Source organism: Heloderma suspectum, chromosome 13 (genome assembly GCF_057233095.1).
Source record: "Heloderma suspectum isolate Gila_16-S chromosome 13, 16-S_ref, whole genome shotgun sequence".
In the NCBI taxonomy this organism is placed as follows: Eukaryota; Metazoa; Chordata; class Lepidosauria; order Squamata; family Helodermatidae; genus Heloderma; species Heloderma suspectum.
Genome location: NC_139470.1, coordinates 30,293,875 through 30,311,342, shown reverse-complemented (window position 1 = coordinate 30,311,342; position 17,468 = coordinate 30,293,875). Strand labels below are relative to the sequence as shown.

Below are 17,468 nucleotides of genomic sequence, written 5' to 3'. Positions count from 1 at the left end.
CTGCATCCAAAACATGGGGGCTTAGGGGTCGGAAGGACGAACGCTCAGCAAGGGCTGTAATTCATTAACCAGCCTCAGCCCTCTAAAAGTGTCGTGCATACGCCTTACCGTGCATGCTGATGGTGGCAATTTCAGCCGACGTTGCACCTCCTTCTGCTAAAACTGGGTGCAGTCAGTGCTTCTTCCTGAAACCCCTTGACCTGTAGCCTCACATTTCTAACCTCCTAACCTTTTGTGTGATAAATGCCGCAGGCTAAGCTCTTTAATGTCTGCTGCTGAAAGAGATATGCACAACAGGCATTCGTGCATAGTTTGCACACCCACTGCCGCATGAGAGTTGCTGCCAGAGCAAACATCTCACAAATGTATAACATTGGGGAGCTGCCACCACGTAATAGTGCAGGGCGGCGGCATCAGATCTGGGGTGTGACTCATGTCTGGCAGCAGGGTGGGACGTGGAGCCAACCGTCCAGGGAGCACAATCTCTTCTCTGGCTTGTAGGTTATGTGGTGAATACAGAGGCATCATGTCCCAAGGGAAGGGTTCAAATCCTGCTACAGGGGCGATGTCTCCATGTAGACAGTTCTAACACCACACACCACACATTTGCATTGCTGTCTGTGTGAGGGGAGACACATCCCCAAGAAAGGATGGAGGCTACAACCGCAAGTGCATGACAGACCACATTGCAATGGGGAAATGGGAAGGAGATTTGGGTACCACTTCAGTGCAATGGAAATGCAGGTTCTGAAGGCAAAGTATACCTCTTCTGTGTGTGTGCATGGGGGGCGGGGGGAAGGCAGTGGCTAGAAACAATAACTTTAGAGGGAAATGGGGTAGGCAGCAAGAATAGAACCCACAGACTTGGTATTTGGATTCTCCTTGAAAATGCTGCTGAGTAATTTAATCCTGCTTACTTTTGAGTAGACTTGTACAAGCTACATGTAGAAGCTGTCAAACTTCCTGGTGAATAGACACACTGCTCATGCCTACTTCTGAGTAGACATGAAGAGGGTTTATATTTGAAATGCTACTTGAAAGTGATTCAAATAGGATCCCAAATACCACTGAGTGATTCAGTCCTGCTTACTTCTGAGTAGAAATGCAATGGCTTCTCCTGGTAACTTCTGAGTAGGCTTAGGTAAGAATCACATTTTGATCCCGCCTACTCTGCCTTTGGCCACACTCACTTTGCCTTCGGGCCTCCTGCAGATGGAATGTGCCCCTTGAGACCTTTCCCAAATTGGAATTCAGTCCTTGTACTGAAAAAGGTTTCCCGCCCCTCATCTAGGCCATGGGAATGGGTATCCGCAGATAATACGGGTATGCACCGACCTCCGGATTTCACTGGGACCCTGATTTTGGAAAACCATCCAATTCTGCTCAGACTGATTGGGATGTTGTCTGCTTCAACTCTCTTGATCAAGCAGGACAGCTTATTTTTTCAGAACAGAAACCACCCAAGTTCTTTCCAGAAATGAAACTGAAACTGCTTTTCAAACTGAAGCCTCTTGCGAAACAGAAGCCACTGTTTATCTTCATGTATGGCTCTTTGGAGCCTGGCATCCTTTGGCTTCCTGAATTCCTGACCCAGCAGTTAACCTCATAATATCCAAACCACATTATATACAAAATTGCCAGACAGCTCTGTTCCTTCACAGTCTCTCAGTGGGAAATAGAAGGTAACAGCCCCTCTTTCTTCCTTCTGCAGCTGGGAACTTGTCCCCAGGCCAATCGGCCTCCTTCATCCAGACTGTGGGTCTGCATCTTGCCACAACTCTTATCTCTGGGGGTGTATTCTGCACCGATCCCCAGATTTCACTGGGACCCCAATTCGACACTTTGGAAAACCATCCAGTTCTTCTCAGACCAACTGGGAGGTTGTCTGCTTCAACTCGGGTGCCGAACTGGATCCGAGATTCAGAGATCTGAGGCTTCGTGCCTCCCATTGGCTACCATGGGAAATAAAAAAATGGTTATACTCTTTGTCAGGACTGGATGATAAAGAGGGCATTTCAGTGGGCAGGGAGGGGAGGAGACTGGAGAGGCCAGGATAAAAGCTATCCTGGCGTCTCTCCAGCCTCTTTCCTTCCCCCTCCGAGACACTTTTGCTAGATGGGAAGCAATCCGGAAGCCTGGGAGGGAGCCCGAGGGGACAAGGCCCCGCTGACCCCCGCGAGGGAAACGGGGGGGTTCTGGCACCTCCTTCCGAAGAGCAGTGCAGACAGAACGTGAGAAGGGACTCGTGTCTGCCTGGCAACACTCTCTGGGGGGAGACTGCCAGCGGACCCACCCTGGCCTGGGCGTGTCGCCCTCGGATGTCCGGAGAGTGCGTGGCCTAGATCCGCTGCTGCCCTGTCAAGAGTCTGCTGGGCCAGCACTGACTGGCCCCTTCTGTGTGAAGAAGCGCCGTCAATGTTGCGTTTAGATGGAATGCCCTGCCAGTTACAATGCAGATCTGGACCCCTGTTTGTATCACGGGGTTGTGTAGGGAGCGGGTCTGGGGTGCCTGAGACAGGCCAGCCCAGCACAGCTTTGCAATGCGGGGCAACGTTGTTCCCTGCATGTTGCGGGTGTGTGTGTGTGTGTGTGTGTGTGTGCTTTGACTGGGGGAAATCAGGGCACAACAACCCTGCAGTGTGTCCCATTGCTAATGCTGGAGGGTTAGAGGTGGGTTCGGAGGGTGCTGTCTTTATGAATCTGTACTTATATACTGCTTTTCAGGCAAACCCACGAAGCAGTTCCCATTTCAAATAAATAAATAAATTAGGATGAATTACAACTATATGTAACCACAATTCTAATTCTAATTAATAGCCATTACGTGTGAAAAATAAGGACAGCCGAAAGGGGCAAATGTCTTCCGGAAAGGCGGGGCTCTCTCTCCTCCGCTCAGGGCCGGGCGGCTGTCGACCAGGCGGCTGGGGAGCGAGGGGCCATTGCAGCCGGACTCCCAGAGGAAGGCGGCGGGCAGCTCAACGGGCACGCCTGCTTGCTCCCGCTCTCCTCGGGACAGCTGGGCCCTGACGCGGGGGCCGCCTGCAAGGAGCGCCTCAGCTGCCACAGGAGGGGCATGGGCGGGGGGGGGGGGCAGAAATCTCCACCGGCTCGTCTGTCTTCCCTGAAATATAGTTCGGTGCAATTGCAGCCACACTGCAGGGCAGGGACTGAGAGGAGAGGGCACAACAGCCCTGCAGTGTGGCCCAGCATTCTCCAGGCTCCTGGTATATGGCAGTTTTATTTTTAGGGAAGTACGCTGGTGCGTGTTGATCTGATCTAATCAGTGGCACTGGGTCGCGGGGGGGAGGGGGATGGATTAACCCTCCATGTTGCGCATGCGCACACACGTATGTGTGCCTTGACTGAGAAAAATCAGGGTACAACAACCCTGCAATTTCTACCATTGCTAATGCTGGAGGGTTAGAGGTAGGTTCAGCGGGTACTTTCTTTATGAATCTGTATTTATATACTGCTTTTCAGGCAAACCCACAAAGCAGTTCCCATTTCAAACAAATAAATAAGGATGAATTACAACTATATGTAACAATAATTAGGCCATATTGTTTGTCTTGGAGATTAAAGGCAAGACCAGAGTCTTGTGGCACCTTAAGGATGGAGAAATTGATTCTGAGAATAAATTGTGGTCTTTAAGTTGCCACAAGACTCTTTGTAATTTTTGCTGCGAGACTACTTACATGGCTACCCTCTGGAAATTATCCTCCATGAATCTAATTCCCTTTGAAAGCCATCCAAGTGGTTTAACTATGGATTGTGTCAACTGCGACTCCGTTTTATCTCTCCTGATTCTCTCCCCATCTCTCAGCTGGCTCTACTCTCCGGGACTCGTCTGTCAGCTTGACAAAGTGCTCAGGACTTTCCCGCTACATCCTTGAGTTCACAGATGAAGATGTAGGGCCAGCAGAAAGCTGTTTCGTTTTAGTTTTCAGGTTTGGGGAAATCCTTTCTGAAAGAGCCTGTCAACAGCCTCTTAAGCGAGGTCTGAGATAGGCCAAAGCTTCCCTTACCTGGTGGTTGTCAGAGGGGAGATAATTGGATTCCAGGGATGATCACAGCTGGGTAGATGGGAAGAGAAAAGGCAGGGGCTGGGGATGTGTCCATCGGCTCCTAGGATGACAAGGAGAATGGTGTGCAATCAATGGGAGGGCGCCAGATGGTCTCTGTACCCCACAATCCCACATGCTATAAGGAGGGTGAAGTCCTGCCTGGTGGAGGAGGCTTGAGGTAGGTTAAACGTTTCCTTACCTGGTGGTCATTGGAAACCTAGAGGAAAGACAGAGGAAGAAAGGTGGAGGCAGGTGGGATCGAGGAAGGAAGTATGTGGACTGCTGGGGTGCAGGGAGGAGGGGGGAGCAGGGGTCGTGCCCACCAGCTCCTAGGATGACATCCAGAAAGGTGTGCAGTCAATGGGAGGGCACCAGATTATCTTTGTTCTCCACAATCCCAGATGCCTTAAGGAGGGGTGCAGCCTTTGCCACAGAGCAACTCAGCGAGGAGCCCCATGATCTGTGGAGCAGGCTAAACTTGAGGGATGGTTGATAATGATCTCCAGTCTTCGGGAGAGAAGTCTTGAGCGCTACAAGTCAGGCAGCCAGAATGTCCCTTGTCTAAATGAAGAGGCCTTGCTCCTAGGTTGAATCTACACAGAGCAGTTATACCATTATCATAACTACGGGTGCCCATTGGTGTCATGTGTACCGATAATTATGATAACGGTATAACTGCTCTGTGTAGATTCAGCCTTAGAGGCAAACAGTTTCCAGAGATGCACATTTCTTCTCAAACGTACAAGACTGCCTTTCACTGACCATGGCCCCAACCAGGGCTGCCTGCTTTTTTCCTGTGAGTGGCTTTCCTGGATCCACGGGCCCAGGTCAGTATTTCTCACCTGACGATGTGAAGCACTCAAACAGAGATGGCGGAGAGTGAAGGTGGGACTAAGCATGCTGTCTGCCAGTGAGCTAAGAGCTTCCCTGGAAGTGGGGGCACATTTAGCCAATCACACTTGTTTGGAGCAGTCAGAACTGCTACGCTACGGGAGTGAGTTAAAAAGTCTTGGAAGGGATGTGCTTCTCCACTGCCTTGCAGCTGCTGTTATTTCATGGCATGCCTGGAAGGGAAGAAAAAGTGGAGGTGGGGGTGGGGGTACCATAAGGTGTCTCCTCTGGTTCCTGGGTTCAAAGCAGAAAGGCGAGCCTTGAGCCAGGCTGTGAACAAGCCATATGCACTGCATGCAGAGAAAAGGTACAGGATGTGATGCTGGACCTATTATTTCACATCTAGGAAATGTCTGCTTTTTGATTATTATTTTATTTTAAAAACACATCTGTTTAGTCCTTGTAGCTGGAAAGGCAAACTGAAAGATTGTGGACAGAACCGGTTCAAATCCCAGGAGCTGTGGGGACTCCACAAACCATCCACCGAGCTGTGTGGTGGCTGCAGCTTGGACGCCTCCAACAGGGACATTCATCTGCTCTGCTTTCAGTTCCTTCTAAAGTGGGTTTGATCCCTGCGTCCCCCAGCCCCGCACCATTACCAAGGCCATGCGAGTCGGGGTCACCAGAAGGCAATGCCGGGGTATGGTACCTTTGACTGGCCCAACCGTAGGGTCATCTGGTGTTGGGTGAGGGAGTCTGTGGGTGGAAAATCTACATGTGGAAGCCAAACTGCCCCACTGAGGCTGAAAGCATGTTCATTCAAACAAGTTTGGAACCCACCTTGAAGATCCCAAGAATAATCAAGCAGGATATGCATCGTTTAACCAAATACATAACTCACATAGAAGATGGTTGTTGATGTGACTCTTGACCTCTCGATTTGGCCTCTCCTTTCACTATTGTCACATAACGCAATCTGATACATGTATGCTTAGGGGTAAGTCCCCGTGAGTTCAATGGGACTTACTCCCAGGTAGGTTTACATAGGGTTGCGGACTGAAAGGCCTTTCTTTGATGGAAGCAGGGTGTGGGGGGATGGAAGGGTGGCTTTGTCTTTTCCCTTTTGGCTGGTGCTATGTTGGTGGTCTTCCTTCCTCTCCATGCGCTCTGTGTATTATTATTATTATTATTATTATTATTAATTATTAATTATTATTATTACATTTCTATACCGCCCAATAGCTGAAGCTCTTTGGGCAGTTTACAAAGATTAAAAACATTAAAAATACAATATACGGAGATTAAAAACCATTTACATAAAAAACACATGAACAGACAATATACCCAAAAGAAACATATATCTAAAACAACTTCAAACAAACAATCTCAAAAACAACCATAGCCATAAGACATTCCAGGATCAGTTAAGCACTTATCATATACTGCCGAATGCCTGGGAGAAGAGAAAGGTCTTAACCTGGTGCTGAAAAGATAACAATGTTGGTGCCAGGCGGGTGTTGTCGGGGAGAACATTCCATAATTTGGGGGCCACCACCGAAAAGGCCCTCTCCCTTGCTGCTGTCTTCTGAGCTTCCCTCAGTGTAGGCAGCCAGAGGAGGGCCTTAGATGTTGAGTGTAGTATACAGGTAGGTTCGTGTCGGGAGAGGTGCTCCGTCATGTATTGTGGTCCCAAGCTGCGTAAGGCTTTATAGGTTAAAACCAGCACCTTGAATTGGGCTGGGAAACATACAGGATGGAGTAGATAGGATGGGAAGGGGCCCCCAGTGCAGGGACGAGTGAGCTCCTTTCCCCCACCCTGGGTTGATCAGATTGGAACTAAACTAAGCTATTTCCACTCTCAAAATCTGAAAAGTTTGGCTCTTTTGAAAGGCTGATCCAAAAGTGTCCAACCCCACCACACATCCCCATCCCTTTTATTTATTTATTGCATTTATTTATTGCATTTATGTCCCACCTTTTTTCCTCTTGCGAGGAACCCAAGGCGGCTTACATACTTCTCCTCCTCCTCTCCATTTTATCCTCACAACAACAACCCTGTGAGGTGGGTTGGGCTGAGAGTCTGTGACTGGCCCAAAGTCACCCAGTGAGCTTCCATGGCCAAGTGGGGACTAGAACCCAGATCTCCCGGCTCCCAGTCCAACACTCTAGCCACTACACCACACCGGCTGTCACCACCTTTGAGCTCACCACTGGCATTGTCCTTGCTCCACTGGGTTTTTTCCCCCTGCATTTGGGAGATTTCTTAGGCATTTCTTGTTTTTCTCCTCTCTTGGATTGGGCTTTGAACTCTATGTTCAACAAACGATATAGAAGAGATTCATCTGGTGATGTAGAAAAAGTGGGCTTTGCCCAATGACTGGGGATTGCTGCAGACAATGGCCATACAGCTGTGGACACCTAGCCATCTTCTCTTCCTTTGTGGGGGGTCAGTCTACTAGTGGGAGAGTGAGAGGAGAACTCTTGGCCAACCTCCAGTTGGCTTTCACTCTGCTTGGCCCTTCCTTGTCTCTCCCATCTCTTGCACTTGTATCTTCCTTCCTCCTTCTTCCCCAAGCCTTCTTCACATTACACACAGCCTGTTGCATGAGCCTTGATGGGACCAGAGGCAGCTGTCACTGAGGCCCTTTTCACACAGTGCTTTTATTGTGCACTCGTGGTCAGTCACTCATGGAAGTTTGTGGGTCCTTTTCATGATGTTGTCAACCTCCAGTGCCTCTCCTGTAGTTTTTAAGCTTTATTCTGCTTTTTTTTAAATAGCCAAAAATGCAGTAATAAATATAAGCCAGTGAGAGTGCCAGTGTGGTGTAGTGGCAAGAGTGTTGGACTGGGAGCTGGGAGATCCGGGTTCTAGTCCCCACTCGGCCATGGAAGCTCACTGGGTGACTTTGGGCCAGTCACAGACTCTCAGCCCAACCTACCTCACAGGGTTGTTGTTGTGAGGATAAAATGGAGAGAAGGAGGATAATGTAAGCCGCCTTGGGTTCCTTGCAAGAAGAAAAAAGGTGGGACATAAATGAAATAAATAAATAATAAATAAATAAAATAAACTGCCATCAAAGAGATGGTTATTTCCAGAATTGCGTGATATTGCAGTGCCATCTACTGGCTGTATAAATAAAACATATGGAAGTTGCCCACAAAGGGAAGTCCCCCCCCCAAGGGGGGGGGTCATGTGTATTGTGCTGATTGTAATCCCGCAAAGACTACCGAAGATGAAGCCCCAGTAAGGGTGTGGGATTTTTGCTTCCATGTAGAGAAGCTCTGAGGAGTGTGAACCATGTACGTGCTGTACTCTTTCTAGCCTTGGGGGGGATTTGTCCCCTTCTGGTGTAGTGTCTGGCTTCCAATTTTTTAAACATCTGAACATTTAGGAGTTCTGTTTAAGCCCTGCTGGCCCACTGCCTTCCTTGCTCAGTTCTGAAAGTGCATAAAACAACCACCAAGGTTGTCGTCATTCCACTAGGACTGGGCAGCAGGTTTGTGTAGACAAGGCACTGAGCACAAAGGGCCCCTGATGGCTTCATTGTAGAGCTGGATGACCCACTGGCCACAGAGCAGGATCATGGCCATTCTTGGCCTCCCCTCATTGCTTGCTTGGGACTGCAGTGCTCCAAACTTGGATTTTTTTTTTAAAGTTTGCATTAAAAGTTATATGCATTTTTATGTCCACTTTTCATGTTTGTATGCAATTTTGCCTAATATGCACATTTCTTTGCAAGTACTTTTCCTAATATAATGCATTTTAACTAGTGCATTTTATTTGCACTAGTATGTGCACTGTTGTAACCACTTTTTAAAAACATTGGAGAACTCTGTTGCAAGATTCAGAGAAGTGCACATTTTGAAGGATAACCAAGTTTCGGATAATGCTTGCAATGACTCGGTGCTTGCACAGGAGGAACCTTTCCTTTTCCTCGAAAGGGTGAAATCAGGGCATTATAATGAGAACCAAAAATATTCTCCCCGAATCCTGCTCACAGAGTCCAACATCCATTTATTCTCTCCTAACTTTTACTTTAGATACTGTGGAGGAACAGAGCTGTCTTCTAATTTTATATTTGGTTTTGGTTTTGTCAGGGTGGAAACTGAGCTCATAGAGCCCTAGAGCAGTTTTGATTCTGAGGAGGAACAGCAATCCCTGGGAGAGGAGCTCGCTCATCTCTCACAAGCACAGCAGCTGGCAGAGATTCCTCCTGCCAGCATTCCTGGGAGAGATAGTGACCCTGGCAGTGAGAGAGCACTGGTGGGGGCTTGCTGGATGCTCGGCGCAGACGCAGGGAGTGGCAACAGATGGAGGGTGCCGAAAGGAGGCGCTCTGCTCGTTTGGTGCTCAAACAACGGTTGCATCCTGAGGACCCAAGGGTAAGAGGGAGGATCTCTCCATAGCCCATAAGTTCAGAGTCTTCCCGCAGTTCTCCTTCAAACGGGGACCAACAGCCTTACCTGGAGCTTAGGCTACTCTGCTATCTACCCCAGTGCAGTTCCTTGCTTAGTCGCTGGTGATTAGCATCTGAAAGAGTCATTAAGTTGTAAAGGAATAAAGCCTTGGAAAGAATCCTCATCATCTGTGTCCTGAGTTGGCTATTGGAGGGGACTGCAAGAGGCAGCTAGGGTGCTCCTGACAGGTTTGGGTATTTTGAGGTGAATGTTACCTCTCTGTATGATGGTCAGTTTTACATCAAAAGGTCAAAGATTCTGTTAAAAATTCTGTCATCTCATTGTAATTGTTCTTAGCTGTTTAAAAACAATTTAAATTGTTTTTAAATTTTGAATATGGAAGTTTTTAATATTATGTTTTGTAATTTTTGTAAATCACCCAGAGAGCTTTGGCTGTTGGGCAGTACAGAAATGAAATAACTGAAAATGAAATGAAATGTTCATGTTTTACTAGCTGTCAAGAATGAGGGCTAGTAGTGGGCCATGACGGCCGATTGGGTTGTCACGCTCGAAGTGCCTGCTTGGTAGCTGATTGATATTTGGCCGTTTCTCAGCCCGGCAGCTCAAGGCCAAACTCTGTTCCTGCTAATTGGGAAAGTGATAACAGCCGTGTCTGGTGGGAAGATCCAGCCTCCTTGGAGGGTAGAGTGGGGTGTCCTGGGACTGAGCTATGACTGGGTGCTTCAATTCTGCCTTGAGTTGCTAGGGCTGGGTAATAAATAGGGGGGGGGCAAAGAAGGGGCAGGTGTCTCTTCTTTTGCCCTGATGGTACTACAGTGTGTTGCAGTTTGGTGGCTATCCTGAGAGGCTCATACTTTGGAACGTATAGGACAGACTAGCTAGCTTTATTGTTTTGCTCCTGGGAGTGTGTGTCAAGGTGTTTGGCATTTCTGGTTTTTGGGTATTGTAATTTTACTTGTAATTTCTGGTACAACCTACCACCTCTCCCCTTCCCTTTCCTCTTTGTTCCTTTCCCTTAATAAACTTTTATCCAACTTCCAGTTGGTGTGCTGTGTCCTGTATAACTTCAGTGCTAACTACAGTGCCTATTGGCCTGGGAGGGAAGCTACTGGGTCAGTTTTGAGGAACTTGTGGCTGGGTTGGGCCTGTCCTACCTTGCAGGGTTGTTGGCGTGAGCCCAACAATCTTTCACACTAGCTTTTGGTGCCACCAAGTCTGCAAAAATCTACAGACTAAGCCAGAGGTTGGGCAGTTGGCCAGGAAGCAAGGCTCCTGCAGATGGTTTTTGTTTAGGTTATGGCTCTAAAAGGTCTATAATTTTGCAAGCCAGGTTTTGGTTCCGCAGCATGCAGAGGCTTTTGCAAAACCAGGTCTACAAGGCTCAACAGAAGGAATTTAGGGCAAAGGTGAGCATTCTTGACTGGTCAGTTACAAGACAACAGGCTCGATTTAACATATAAAATGTTGAGGCAAAAAGGCAGTTTGGGGAAAGAGGAAGGCTGAAAGAAATACAGTTTGGAAGGAAAGAAGTATCAGAAAGAGAAAGAAACCCAGAGAGCAACTGAGAACTCTGACAGTAAGCTACTGCTGGGAAGAACTTTGAGAAAATAGTGACACTGTCTAGTTAGGAATTAGCTGGATGTGTTAACCCTGGTTATTTTGTGATCCTTTTGCTATTACTGCCCTATTTTATGTGTGTGTGTTGTAACCATTCAGATGTTAAAATCCTTTCCCTACTAATAATACTTTTTCAGTAAACTTTAAAAATTGTGTTGTTTAAACCATGTGGTCTCTTTTCTTGTTTACACACCCCAAGCCTAAGAGCCAACCCCAACACTACCTAAAGGTATTTACAAGAAACTCAGAGGGTTGTAACATTGTTTTGGGGAGGCAGACAGGGGAAATAGAGGATTCCACTTAGTGGCAGCAGAAAAGTAGCAGGAAGGGAAGGGCAAACAGGAGTGGGGCACCCTATTTGACCTGAGCCCAATCTACAAGGCTGACTTAATGCGGAGGGAGAGCACATTCAGGTTGTTCGTGACAGATGCTGCTGCTGCCAATCTGCATCAGCCCCACAGCCTCCCTGTGGAAAAGGCACACTTTCAGAAAGTCGTTCTAGCGCATTGTTTTTCCTTAGACACGGCTCCTGTGTGGTCCCTCTGCAGTGTGCCCCATGTCCCCTGCATTAAATCCTGGGCATGCCTATTTCTGTGACCTGTCTGTGACCTGGTCAAGGGGTGAGGCTGCCTGTCCCTGCCCCCTTTCCCTGTTTTTCCCCATTCACAGTAGGCCTGCTTTCACAAGAAGTAGCCTCCTTTTCCAGTTCACAGTGCTGCTGCTTCATTCACGATGGTGGAGTAGCCGGCTTTACCTATTCACAATATGTAGTGCACAATAAAGAATACAGAGAGGGGAAGGAGAGGGGGTGGCCAGTAGTAGGAGTCTGCAGTATCAGCACTTCACAGTAGCGCTACTGTGATATACTGAAAACAAAAGAATACAGAGAGGGGAAGGAGAGGGGGTGGCCAGTAGTAGGAGTCTGCAGTATCAGCACTTCACAGTAGCGCTACTGTGATATACTGAAAACAAAAGAATACACAGAGGGGAAGGAGAGGGGGTGGCCAGTAGTAGGAGTCTGCAGTTTCAGTACTTTGCAGTAGCGCTACTGTGATATACTGAAAGCAAAAGAATACACAGAGGTTAAGGAGAGGGGGTGGCCAGTAGTAGGAGTCTGCAGTTTCAGTACTTTGCAGTAGCGCTACTGTGATATACTGAAAGCAAAAGAATACACAGAGGTTAAGGAGAGGGGGTGGCCAGTAGTAGGAGTCTGCAGTTTCAGTACTTTGCAGTAGCGCTACTGTGATATACTGAAAGCAAAAGAATACACAGAGGTTAAGGAGAGGGGGTGGCCAGTAGTAGGAGTCTGCAGTTTCAGTACTTTGCAGTAGCGCTACTGTGATATACTGAAAGCAAAAGAATACACAGAGGGGGAGAAGAGGGGGTGGCCAGTAGTGGGAACCTGCAGTATCGTTAGGCTGCAGTAGGGTTACTGCGATATACTGAAAACAAAAGTATACACAGAGGGGAAGGAGAGGGTGCGGCCTGTACAGCAAGGGAGTATGGACAGGGTGGGAAACAAGACTCTCTCATCCACTGAGCAGCATCTCTGCAGTTGATGACATTCACTTCAACTGGCGGGTCTCCGCCCACCCAACCCCAAAGTGAGGTGGTTTAAAGTGCTCTGTTTGACTTGTGAAAGTGGGTTTTTAGGTGGTGTGTACCCTGCTCTTCTTGCTTTGTGTGCCGCTGGCAGACAAATCTGATTTCATGATAATCCAGATAAAAGCTGAAAAAGCTTCTGCATGCGTTTCTGTATAGATTGGTCCTTGGTCTCCTGGGTGTACCTGGTCCTGTGACAAATACTATTTGCTAACAAGAGAAATCAATCTTGCTGTTCTGTCAAGAGCAGTGTGGTGGAAGAAGAAAAACCTTTCCTAAGATTATACACTTGCACTCATCACAGGTGAAACTGGACCAGTCCCCTAAAACTAGTCAGTCAGCTTGTCCAGCTTTCTAAGACTCATCTCTCAGGTAGGGAAAGGGCTGAGGACTTCCCCACGATATCCTGGAGTTCACGAGTAAAGATGCTGGCCAGCAGAAAGCCTGCTTTTCAGTTTTCATGTTCAGGAAAATACTTCCTGAAACAGCCCTGCCTCGTAAGGGAAGTTTGAGATAGGCGCAGAGTTCCCTGACCTGATGGACAAGGGAGAGGTGAGGTTGGCAGCCAAGGAGGAAGGCAGGTTGTGGCACTGGGAGAAGTAACGTGGGTGGTGGTGTGCGGGGAGGGAAGGCGATGGCTGGTAAGGTGGGGGAGAGAAGGCTGATTGGTGGGGAGGGAGGGAGGGAGGGAGGGGCTGGGGAGATAGATGAAAAGGATTGCCAGGCTTGGGGGGTGGCGGCGGCATGTCAATAAGGCCCCATGTACCTCCTTCGTGGACCTCACAAGACCAGAATGATGGTAGCCTGACTTGGACATTGTGAACTGCTCTGCTCTCAGGCTGGTTCAGGTGAGTTTTCTCTTTCACTGTCCACACTAACAAACACAATACCATTAAAGGGTTTTTTTTTGAAGCCCCTGACACACAGAAGAAGAAAAAACACCTATTGCCGTTGCACTTTACTCCTGGAACAGGAGGGGATGAAAAGATCCAACCTGCCGCGGGGCTCACCCAGGTGTCTGTGCAAGCAGACATGGCTTCCTCTGGCTTCCCTGATATCTCCAGGTTTGAGGGAAATAGACAGGTGTAAGTGTTTGCCTCTCTTGGCAGGATTTCAGGGAGGGCTCCTGCTGGCTCCAGCAAAATACCTTCCATTTTGGGAGGGAGGCAGTTCTTCCTTTAAGGGAGGCTAACCCTGGCCCATGGAAAAAGCTACCCAAACGTAAAACTTCTTCCGTTACACTCAGAGTTTCCTCACCTTATAGGCACATTCCAAAGCAACACCCACATTATGGGAGCCCTTCTCTTTCACCTACCCCCACCCCTACTGTCTCCAGTGTGTCAGCTTGCAGGGGGGAGCAGAGAAAGAGGCTCCGTTGGGCAAGTCAACTTTGCCCCCATCCTGTAGATGTAGGGGGGATGGAAGGTAGATCATGTTGCACTGAAGGGCCCCTGGCCCATTTCTGGAGAGCCACCCAGTACTGCCTGCCAAGGTCCACCCCCAGCGCAACCCCTATGAACACCTCCTGTAGTGGGTTGAACTGGTTTTCCACTCTAATTCCCAATGCAGGGATTCCACCTTAGAGATGCCAAACAGTAGAGCAATACCAGTCATGGACGATGGAGGCTTTCCTTTTCACCAAAGGGATTCATAGAACCATAGAATAGTAGGGTTGGAAGGGGCCTATAGATGGAAGATGGTCCTACAAGACCATCGAGTCCAGCCCCCTGCTCAATGCAGGAATCCAAGTCAGAGCATCCCTGACAGGTGGCCTCATCTTGATTCAGACTGTGTAATTCCATCTTGTGTCTCTCTTTGCAGTGCCTGCTGGTTCTGGGGAACTGTACAGAGTGTGCAGGTCTAGGGGGGATCCTGCAAAGCACTTTTGATGTTCTTGAACAAGAGGATCACTTATCACAGAGTAGTAATGCCTGGACACACTCAACTGCTGAACCATTGCCGCCAGCCACCCGGAGCTTTGGTCACTTCCAGGTAGGTAATGTTGTGTACTTGGCGGCTGTAAAGGGCCTGTTTATGCAACGTTACAGGTGTGAATGCTCCACTCACCTGTAATGTTGTGTAAATGGGGTCTTTACGGCCGCCAGGTAGGCAACATTACCTACGCAGAAACGCCTGAGCTGCCATTGTTGCACACAATGGTGGCTTGCTAGGGAGGATGAGCAGCTGCCAGGCCCTCATCAAGCCGCTGGGCGTTTGCTGAGCGGGCCCACAAGCACCCTGTAGTTTGGCGAGCAGGGTCTGGGGGGTGGGCAAGGGGGAGTCCATTGGACCCCCCCCCCCTGCCTGGAGTCTCACAACTTCCCTAGCCTGGACTGTACAGCGATCCTGCACATGCTCCCCTGGTTTGTAAACGTAAAGGACATCAGTGGGCCACAGAGATGAGAGATAAGGAGTGGGCCATGCAAGGCAGGAGTCAGTTGTCAAGGGCTCCTTGGAGGCCTCTCTCAGTCTAATCCAGTAGCCAAGTCCAGACACAGACAAAGGGATTCCTTTCAAAGCTTTATTCCTCTTTTACAACTTAACAACTCTACAGGTAGCAACTAGATCTGAGCAGCAGAGTACCTATGCCCTAAGTTGAAATAGTTGGTCCCCGTTTGAAAGGGAATTACTGGCAGACCCCTGAACTTAAGGACTAGGGAGAGTCCCTCCCCTTTTCCCTTGGATCCTTGGGGCGCAGCTGTTGTTTGCGCGCCAACCGGGCACTGCACCTCCTTTCCGCGCCCTCCATCTGGCGCCGCTCTCTGCATCTGCGTCGCGCATCCACCAAGTCTGCTATCTCTGCTCTGTCACTCCCTGGACTGCTTTCTAATCTAGGAATGCTGGTGGGAGGAATCTCCGTCAGCTGTTGGTCCTGGGACAGAGGAGCACGCTCCTCTCCCAGGAGCGACTGCTCTTCCTCAGAATCAGAACTACTCTGGATTCTATGGGCTCAGTGTCCACCCTGACATCAGTCCATGGTCAAACGTTATGGTATGCTCCATGGGCCGGGGACTGTAGTTACTGCTGTTTGTATCAGCTTGAAACAGGGTAAGGGGCTCTTCTAGCAGAACGGAAGCCATGACTCCCTGAGCTCCTCCATTCCCAGTCTCACACCAGACCGCTTTCACTACACCAGAGGTGCAGAATTGTTTCGGGCTGGGGGCCCAGATTGCCCTCCTCCCTGCAACTAATAAGCTGGATTGCATCAGGGGGCATGGCCCTGCCCCTGACATCATGGTAGGGGGCATGGCGCTACCCCCCATAATCTCCCAACCCCCTTTCCCCCTCTGTTTTGTTGTTTGTTTGCTGGAGCGGGCATGGAGAAAGCCCTGACCACCCCTGCCACAACCACTTCTCTCATATGTACGAGCGCACACGCCACCATCACTTTACCCGTTTCCAAACAAATGCACACAGAATGCTGCCACTCCCTTTCCTCCATTTTACATTCTTTAGAAGTGATAAGCTGCCACTGCAGTCTCACAACAGCCAATTTTGTTTAGGGAAAAGCCTCCACCAAGAAATGTCCAATGGGGCACTGAGCATGGGTGACATGAACTGCCCTTAGTGAGAAATGCAATGACTTACGCTGAGGCTTTAATTTGATAAATAGTCAGTGGATTTTCAAAACCTCTCCACCTGAACTATACCGGTGCTCTTATGTGCCTTCTATAATTAGTTTGATTTTAAAGTATCTGTACCACCAGTAGTAAAGGAGGGGGGTTCGCATCAAGCTCTAAACCATGCCCCATTTGCGAAGGTGACAGTCGTGCCACCCCCCATTGAGATGGGAAGTCCCACCCTAGCTGGAAGCCCCACGTATGCGATCAGCTGACTTGGCCATATGACCTTCAGGGTCACCTGACGGGGGTCATGTGACCCCTCAATGAACTTGCCATACCCCTGTGGACCCATAGGAATTGGTTTTAGAGCTCTAGGGGGCACAGGTGTGGAAATGGCCCGTGCTGCCATTTCCAAGCCGCGCCCAGATTGGCCCAGTGGGGTCATGTGACCCCTCTACGAACTCGCCAAGCCACCGCAGCCCAATAGGAAGAGGTCTTAGAGCCTAGCCCTGTAAGATCATGCCCTGCAACCCCATTGACCAATAGGGACAGCCTTGACCCCAGAAAAACAGCCTTTTATCATGCCCAGACATATTTTCTGCACAGAGAACGTGGCGTGGCCAAGAGTGACTGAGGGACCTTTGGGTTTTACTCATCCCCTGGTACCCTTGTGCATTCAGCCCAGAAAGATGGAAACTGCACCTATGAAACCTGGAGTCATAAACAGTAAACCAGGGAAGGGAGCTGTTGTCACAGCGACTGTAACAGAGAGCTTACCTTTAGCTGTATTTCCCATGGGGCAAAGAACTTTTCCTGAAACTGAGTTACATGCCGCTTGGAGTATGGATAGCACTGAGGTGAAGTCTGTTGAAGACATGGATGGTGGGGTGCTTATGAAAATAGCCACCTCGCCTTTAGAGAAAATGGACCTGGAAGATCCTGACACAACCTGGTCTACTTTCTGCACATCCCTTGAGGATCTGGAAGAGGAGATGGAAGTTGTGGCAGAGAAAGGAGGCACACTAGTAAGTGTTTATTTCTGAGATTTGTTCTTAATAGTATTTAGAGAGCAATTCCGGGGGGGGGGGGTACATGCTGCTGACACTAAGCTTTTCATTGTGTTACACAGGAACATGGAATGTGCGGTGATATCGAGAACCTGAACATCGAGAGTTCACCGACAGTCAACATTTCCTGCCTGTCATGTATTTCCCCAGACACGGTCATAGAAAGATAATGTTTTCTGTGGTGGTTGTTTCTCTTTCACCAATAAAAATGCTTTGTAGTAACCCTACGCGTCCATTCTTATGTTAACCTACAAAATGTCAGAGCATGAAAAAATCCTAAAGAAGATTTATTATATCCCCAGTGA

At 48.8% G+C, this 17,468-nt stretch overlaps 1 long non-coding RNA gene across 1 annotated transcript; it reads right to left on the bottom strand.

Annotated features, from left to right (window-relative positions):
- Positions 1–1,455: 1,455 nt before the first annotated feature.
- LOC146336283 (uncharacterized) lies at positions 1,456–4,274 on the bottom strand. The gene is made up of 2 exons (XR_014785727.1): positions 4,026–4,274; positions 1,456–1,952 (listed from the first exon to the last, which is right to left on the bottom strand). It is a non-coding gene; the product is annotated as an uncharacterized LOC146336283 (long non-coding RNA).
- Positions 4,275–17,468: the final 13,194 nt, after the last annotated feature.